A 9,168-nucleotide genomic window follows, 5' to 3' on the forward strand; every position below is an offset into this window, starting at 1 on the left:
ATTATAGTTTTGACTTGCATTTCTCTAATGACCAGTGATGATGAGCATTTTTTATATGTCAGTTGACTGCATAAATGTCGTCTTTTGAGAAGTGTCTGTTCATATCCTTTGCCCACTTTTTGATGGGGTTGTTTGATTTTTTCTTGTAAATTTGTTTAAGTTCTTTGTAGGTTCTGGATATTAGCCCTTTGTCAGATGCATAGATTGTAGAAATTTTCTCCCATTCTGTAGCTTGTCTGTTCACTCTGCTGATAGTTTCTTTTGCTGTGTAGAAGCTCTTTAGTTTAATTAGATCCCATTTGTCTATTTTGGCTTTTGTTGCCATTGTTTTTGGTGTTTTAGTCATGAAGTGTTTGCCCACGCCTATGTCCTGAATAGTATCGCTTAGGTTTTCTTCTAGGGTTTTTAAGGTTTTAGGTCTTACATTTAAGTCTTTAATCTATCTTGATTTAATTTTTGTATAAGGTGTAAGGAAGGGATCCAGTTTCAGCTTTCTACATATGGCTAGCCAGTTTTCCCAGCATCACTTATTGAATAGGGAATCATTTCCCCATTTCTTGTTTTTGTCAGATTCGTCAAAGATCAGATGGTTTGTAGATATTTGGTGTTATTTCTGAGATCTCTGTTCTGTTCCATTGGTCTATATATCTGTTTTGGTACCAGTACCATGCTGTTTTGGTTACTGTAGCCTTGAAGTCAGGTAGCATGATGCCTCCAGCTTTGTTCTTTGTGCTTAGGATTGTCTTGGCAATGTGGGCTCTTTTTCGGTTCCATATGAAATTTAAAGTAGTTTTTTCCAATTCTGCGAAGAAAGTCATTGGTAGCTTGATAGCATTGATTCTATAAATTACTTTGGGCCATATGGCCATTTTCACGATATTGATTCTTCCTGTCCATGAGCATGGAATGTTCTTCCATTTGTTTGTGTCCTCTTTTATTTCATTGAGGAGTGGTTTGTAGTTCTTGAAGAGGTCCTTCACATCCCTTGTAAGTTGTATTCCTAGGTATTTTATTCTCTTTGTAGCAATTGTGAATGGGAATTCACTCATGATTTGGCTGTCTGTTATTGGCGTATAGGAATACTTATGATTTTTGCACATTGATTTTGTACCCTGAGACTTTGCTGAAGTTGCTTCTCAGCTTAAGGAGATGTTGGGCTGAGACAAGGGGGGTTTCTAAATGTACAATCATGTCATTTGCAAATAGAGACAGTTTGACTTCCTCTTTTCCTAATTGAATACCCTTTATTTTTCTTTCTCTTGCCTGATTTCTCTGGCCAGAACTTCCAACACTATGTTGAATAGGAGTGATGAGAGAGGGCATCCCCATCTTGTGCCAGTTTTCAGAGGGAATGCTTCCAGTTTTTGCCCATTCAGTATGATATTGACTGTGGGTTTGTTGTAAATAGCTCTTATTATATTGAAATACATTCCATCGATACCTAGTTTATTGAGAGTTTTTAGCATGAAGGGCTGTTGAATTTTGTCGAAGGCCTTTTCTGCATCTATTGAGATAATCATGTGATTTTTTTCATTGGTTCTGTTTATGTGATGGATTACGTTTATTGATTTGCATATGTTGAACCAGCCTTGCATCCCATGGATGAAGCCAACTTGATCGTGGTGGATAAGCTTTTTGATGTGCTGCTGGACTCAGTTTGCCAGTATTTTATTGAAGATTTTCACATTGATGTTCATCAAGGATATTGGCCTAAAATTCTCTTTTTTGTTATGTCTCTACCAGGTGTTGGTATCAGGATGATGCTGACCTCATAGAATGAGTTAGGGAGGATTCCCTTTTTTTCTATTGATTGGAATAGTTTAAGAAGGAATGATACCAGCTCCTCTTTGTACCTCTGATAGAATTTGGCTGTTAGTCCATCTGGTCCTGGACTTTTTTTGGTTGGTAGACTATTAATTATTGCCTCAATTTCAGAACCTGTTATTGATCTATTCAGGGATTCAACTTCTTCCTGGTTTAGTCTTGGGAGGGTGTGTGTGTCCAGGAATGTATCCATTTCTTCTAGATTTTCTAGTTTATTTGCATAGAAGTGTTTATAGTATTCTCTGATGGTAATTTGTATTTCTGTGGGATCGGTGGTGATATCCCCTTTATCACTTTTTATTGAGTCTATGTGATTCTTCTCTCTTTTCTTCTTTGTCTTGCTAGCGATCTATCAATTTTATTGATCTTTTGAAAATAAAACAGCTCCTGGATTCAGGGATTTTTTGAAGGGATTTTTGTGTCTCTATCTCCTTCAGTTCTGCTCTGATCTTAGTTATTTCTTGCCTTCTGCTAGCTTTTGAATGTGCTTGCTCTTGCTTCTCTAGTCCTTTTAATTGTGATGTTAGGATGTCAATTTTAGATCTTTCCTGCTTTCTCTTGGTGCTATAAATTTTCCTTTACACACTGCTTTAAATGTGCACCAGAGATTCTGGTATGTTGTATCTTTGTTCTCATTGGTTTCAAAGAACATCTTTATTTCTGCCTTCATTTCGTTATGTACCCAGTAGTCATTCAGGAGCAGGTTGTTCGGTTTCCATGTAGTTGGGCAGTTTTGAGTGAGTTTCTTAATCCTGAGTTCTAGTTTGATTGCACTGTGGTCTGAAAGACAGTTTGTTGTGATTTCTGTTCTTTATATTTGCTGAGGAGTGTTTTACTTCCAATTATGTGGTCAATTTTAGAATAAGTGTGATGTGGTGCTGAGAAGAATGTATATTCTGTTGCAATATTTGGGGTGGAGAGTTCTGTAGATGTCTATTAGGTCCGCTTGGTCCAGAGATGAGTTCAATTCCTGGATATCCTTAAGTTCCTGTCTCATTGATCTGTCTAATGTTGACAGTGGGGTGTTAAAGTCTCCCATCATCATTGTGTGGGAATCTAAGTCTCTTTGTAGGTCTCTAAGGACTTGCTTTATGAATCTGGGTGCTCCTGTATTGGAGGATAGTTAGCTCTTCTTGTTGAATTGATTCCTTTACCGTTATGTAATGGACTTCTTTGTCTCTTCCTCCATCCCTTTATTTTGAGCCTATGTGTGTCTTTGCACCTGAGGTGGTTCTCCTGAATATAGTACATTGATGGGTCCTGATTCTTTATCCAATTTTCCAGTCTGTGTCTTTTAATTGGGGCATTTAGCCCATTTACATTTAAAGTTAATATTGTTATGTGTGAATTTGATCCTGTCATTATGATGCTAGCTGGTTATTTTGCCCATTATTTGATGCAGTTTCTCATATCGTCAATGGTCTTTACAATTTGGCATGTTTCTGCAGTGGCTGGTACTGGTTGTTCCTTTCCATGTTTAGTGTTTCCTTCAGGAGCTCTTGTAAGGCAAGCCTGGTAGTGACAAAATCACTCAGCACTTGCTTGTCTGTAAAGGATTTTATTTCTCCTTCACTTACGAAGCTTAGTTTGGTTGGATATGAAATAATTCTGGTTTGAAAATCATTTTCTTTAAGAATGTTGAATATTGGCCCCCACTCTCCTCTGACCTGGAGGGTTTTCTGCCAAGAGATCCGCTGTTAGTCTGATGGACTTCCCTTTGTGGGAACTTTCTCTCTGGCTGCCCATAACATTTTTTTCTTCATTTCAGCCATGGTGAGTCTGACGATTATGTGTCTTGGGGTTGGTCTTCTTGAGGAATATCTTTGTGGTGTTCTCTGTATTTCCTGAATTTGAACGTTGGCCTGCCTTGCTAGGTTGGGGAAGTTCTCCTGGATAATATCCTGAAGGGTGTTTTCTAACTTGGTTCCATTCTCCCCATCACTTTCAGGTACACCAATCAAACGTAGATTTAGTCTTTTCACGTAGTCCCATATTCCTTGGAGGCTTTATTCATTTCTTTTCACTCTTTTTCCTCTAATCTTGTCTTCTTTCTTTATTTCATTAATTTGATCTTCAATCACTGATATCCTTTCTTCCCTTGATTGAATCAGCTATTGAAGCTTGTGTATGCTTCATGATGTTCTCATGATGTGTTTTTCAGCTCCATCAGGTCACTTATGTTCTTCTCTACACTGGTTATTCTAGTTAACCATTCCTCTAACCTTTTTTCAGGGTTTTTAGCTTCCTTGCAATGGGTTAGAACATGCTCTTTTTGCTCGGAGAAGTTTCTTATTACCCACCTTCTGAAGCCTACTTCTGTCAACTCATCAAACTCATTCTCCATCCAGTTTTTTTCCCTTGCTGGTGAGGAGTTGTGGTCCTTTAGAGAAGAGATGTTCTGGTTTTGGAATTTTCAGCCTTTCTGCTCTGGTTTCTCCCCATCTTTGTGGTTTTATCTACCTTTGGTCTTTGATGTTGGTGACCTACAGATGGGATTTTATGTGGATGTCCTTTTTGTTGATGTTGATGCTATTCCTTTCTATTTATTAGTCTTCCTTGTAACAGTCAGGCCCCTCAGCTGCAGGTCTGTTGGAGTTTGTTGGAGGTCCACTCCAGACCCTGATTGCCTGGGTATCACCAGCAGAGGCTGCAGAACAGCAAATATTGCTTCTTCATCCTTCTTCTGGAGGCTTCATCCCAGAGGGGACCTCTGCCAGCCAGAGCTCTCCTGTATGAGGTGTCTCTCGGTCACTACTGGAAGGTGTCTCCCAGTCAGGCTACACAGGGGTCAGAGACCCACTTGAGGAAGCAGTCTGTCCGTTACCAGAGCTTGAATGTCGTGCTGGGAGAACCACTGCTCTCTTCATAGCTGTCAGGCAGGGACGTTTAAGTCCGGAGAAGCTGTGCCCACAGCTACCCCTTCCCCCAGGTGCTCTGTCCCAGGGAGATGAGGGTTTTATCTATAAGTCCCTGACTGGGGCTGCTGCTTTTTGTTCAGGTGTGCCTCGCCTACAGAGGTGGAATGTAGAGAGGCAGTCGGCCTGAGCTGCAGTGGAATCTGCCCAGTTCGAGCTTCCCAGCAGCTTTATTTACACTATAAGCATAAAACCGCCTACTCAAACCTCAGCACTGCCAAGCTCCAGTGTTCCAGGTCAATCTCAAACTGCTGCTCTAGCAGCAAGAATTTCACACCAATGGATCTTAGCTTGGTGGGCTCCATGGGCGTGGGACCTGCTGAGTCAGGCACCAGAGGGAATCTCCTGGTCTGCCAGTTGTAAAGACCTTGGCAAAAGTGCAATATTTGGGCAGGAGTGTACCGTTCCTTCTAGTACAGTCTCTCATGGCTTCCCTTGGCTGGAAAAGGGAAATTCCCTGATCCTTTGCATTTCCCGGGTGAGGCAACACCCCACCCTGCTTCAGCTCGCCCTCCATGGTCTGCACCCACTGTCCAACCAGTCTTCATGAGATGAACCAATGAACAAGGTACCTCAACTGGAAATGCAGAAATCACCCGTCTTCTGCGTCAGTCTCTCTGGGAGCTGCAGACTGGAGCTGTTCCTATTCAGCCATCTTGGAAGAGCACTCTCTTGGTTATGCTCAATATGTTTAGTTGCCTTACTTTCTTTTGTTTCTGTTTTCTTTTTTTGTTGAGATAGAGTTTTTCTCTGTCACCCAGGCTGGAGTGAAGTGGCACAATCTTGACTTACTGCAGCCTCAACCTCCCAGGCTTGTATGCACCCACCTCAGCTTCCCAAATAGCTGAGATTCCAGGTGAGCCACCACACCTGGCTAATTTTTGTATTTTTGTAGAGATGGGGTTTCATCATGTTGCCCAGGCTGGTCTTGAACTCCTGAGCTCAAGGAATCCACCTGCCTTGGCCTCCCAGAGTGCTAGGATTACAGGTGTGAGCCTTCATGTCTGGCCTAGTTGTCTTACTTCCTCAAGAGAAATGATCCTGCTTGAAAGAGTAACCTGTCATGTCATGAGAAGGCCTATGAAGGGGGCCCCAGAGTGGATCTGAGAGAAGCCTCTGGGAGCTAAGAATGATTCCAGGCCAGTATCTAACAAGAAAACAGGGGCCTCAGTCACACAGCCATAAGGAAATGAATGATGCCAACAAAGTGAATGAGCTTGGAAGGAGATTTTTCCCCACTCAAGCCTCCAGATGAGAGTGCAGCCCTTCAGACCTTAACTTTGCGCTGTAAGGACTTTAGCAGAGGACCTACATAAATCATGCCCAGATTTCTGACCCATGGAAACTATGAAATAATCAATGTTTTTGTTTTAAGCCACTAAATTTGTGGTTATTTGTTATGCAGCAATAGAAAACAAATACAGTATCTAAGATAATCAGGTAGTCTCCTGGCCATATAGGAGCATGTCAGCAGCTGAGAATGGAAACTTTGATGTATCTTTCTCATAACCATACAAAGATACAAAAAGAATTAATGTCTTAAAATTAATTAATATCTTAAAATCCTACACCTTCAGCAAAATTAGCAGATAAAAAAATCCAATTTTAGTTACAAAGGATGAATATGTTTGGGAGATCCATAGTACTGCAAGTGATCATAGTTAATACTGATATATTGGATACTTGAAAATTGCTGAGAGTAGATCTTAAATCTTCTCACCACAAAAAAATAAAACAAGTATGCGTGGTGATAGATATGTTAATTAACTTGATTTAACCATTTCACAACGTATACATGTACCAAAACATCATGTAGTATGCTGTAAATATATACAATTTAAGAAGACAAAAATGTTCACAAACTTCTAGGTATGTGAAAGTAAGTGTGGAGAGGGGAGAGAGCAAGTCAGGAAACTGATACTAGAAGCCATAACAATGAATGGTGAGGTGGTGGAGTGGTCAGTGCTATGAGGAAACGTGGGGATGGAAAAAGAGACCGTTATAAGCAGAATATGGAATCCACAGCAGATATTCATCACCAGAATGTGAGGGACCACCTAGAGGGGCACTGCTCTGGACAGTTCTAAGAATGAAAAGGGTATTGCATGAGAACTGGTGGAGATCGACAGAAATGACTGGGAGAGCAAAGAGAACAAGGTAGTATCACAATATATCCAATAAACTACCCATTGAGTGCAATAGATGGAAGAGCCAATGAGCTGAGAAACAGGAGAAGCTACATTAATTTTCTCCCACCTCCAAACACAGCTGCCACAGGATACTCCTGTAGCAAATGGACCAGAAAAAATCCAACTCATCTAAATATGAATAATAAAAGGCAAACTGTCACATCCAAACAAAGGCTGCATTTAAATATATGACATAAAATCATATTTTATTAACAAAAGTCATCATGAAAAAAGGTTAAAACAGGCAGAGGGGAAAAATATTTCAACATAATTTTCCTAATTGTCTTCCTATAAAAAAGTTTACAAAACAGAAGTAAAAGACCTCAGAAAAGAATTTAACTAGACAATAGAAGGATGTGAAAGAGAAGTGACATAATCATCTCAGGAATTAAGACTGAAATACAAGGAGTACAAAGGGGAGCATGTGCCCCAGAAAACACATGTCAGGGGTCTAGAGAAAAGAAATTTTAAAAGTCCAAGGAAACTAAAAATTTTTAAAAAGACAGAGATAAAAAAGAATTAGAGAGAGTTTGTACACAATATGATGTATTTATTATCTCAGAGCTGTACACTTAATAATACTTAAGATGGTAAATTGTATGTGTATTTCGCCACATACACCTCCAATAAAAAATTGGAGGAAAAAAGAATTAAAGCAAAAGTGATCAATGTAGAAGACAGGCAAAGGAGATCCAACATACACATAATTCATGAACCAAAAGAAGAAAACCAATGTAAAAGAATAAATACTTTAAACAATAATTCAAGAAACGAATGTTTTGAAATCAAAGATATGACTCTACATATCGAAAGGCCACACTTTTACCAGGGAGAATTAACTGCAATAGTAATTGCTAAACCATATTATGGTACTTAAAATATGAAGAAATAAAATTTAGTCAGTCATGTGAAGAGACCAAGTCATTTAAAAGAGAAAAAATTAGATTGCCATCAGGCTTCTCAACAACAACATTCACATGCAGATTGTGGAGAAGAACCTACAAGACACTCATCAAAGAAAAGAGATAACATGAGCCAAGGATTTTACGTCCAGCCAATCTATCCTTCAAAGTATAAAGGCTACAGATAAAAACTGTTTTGAATATATAGTAACTAGGTAAATCTTGTTGCTCTATGAGCCCTGCTATGGTTTGAATATGTTCCCCAGAATCCATGTGTTGGAAATGTAATGCCCAATGTGATAATTCTGAAAGGTAAGGCCTAATGGGAGGTGTTTAAGTCATGAGGGCTCATGCCTATCTGCCTTCCACTATGTGAGGATATAACAAAAACACCCTCACCAGATGCTTGTGCTGTAGTATCAGACTTCCCAGCCTCCAGAACAGTGAGCCAATAAATTCCTGTTTATTATCAATTACCCAGTGTCAGGTATACTGTTATAGCAGCACGAAATGTACTAAGGCAAGGCTCTTTTTTGAGCACTTTACTAGAGAATAATCTTTATCCAGTCAACAGATTATTGGAGAAATTTCGACCAAAAAAAACCTAAAAACTTGTGGTGAGCATTGAATGTGTTTAACTGTAGAACTAGGGCTAAAACAAGTCTGAAGGACACAAAAGTAGATCCAACAAGTAAATGGGCATTTTTAATAAATGTTATTGAAACAAGATCTAGTTCTAGATCCTCCCATTCACAATTGCTTCAAATAGAATAAAATACCTAGGAATCCAACTTACAAGGGATGTGAAGGACTTCTTCAAGGAGAACTACACACTCAATGAAATAAAAGAGGACACAAACAAATGGAAGAACATTCCATGCTTATGAATAGGAAGAATCAATATGATGAAAATGGCCATACTGCCCAAGGCAATTTATAGATTCGATGCCATCCCCATTAAGGTACCAACGACTTTCTTCACAGAATTGGAAAAAACTACTTTAAAGTTCATATGGAACCAAAAAAGAGCCAGCATTGCCAAGACAATCCTAAGCCAAAAGAACAAAACTGGAGGCATCATGCTACCTGACTTCAAACTATACTGCAAGGCAGCAGTAACCAAAACAGCATGGTACTGGTACCAAAACAGATATGTAGACCAAAGGAGCAGAACAGAGCCCTCAGAAATAATACCACACATCTACAGCAATCTGATCTTTGACAAACCTGACAAAAACCAGAAATGGGGAAAGGATTCCCTATTTAATAAATGGTGCTGGGAAAACTGACTAGCCATATGTAGAAAGCTGAAACTGGATCCCTTCCTTACACCTTATA

The sequence above is a fragment of the Mandrillus leucophaeus genome, unplaced genomic scaffold (genome assembly GCF_000951045.1).
Source record: "Mandrillus leucophaeus isolate KB7577 unplaced genomic scaffold, Mleu.le_1.0 Scaffold830, whole genome shotgun sequence".
Lineage (NCBI taxonomy): Eukaryota > Metazoa > Chordata > Mammalia > Primates > Cercopithecidae > Mandrillus > Mandrillus leucophaeus.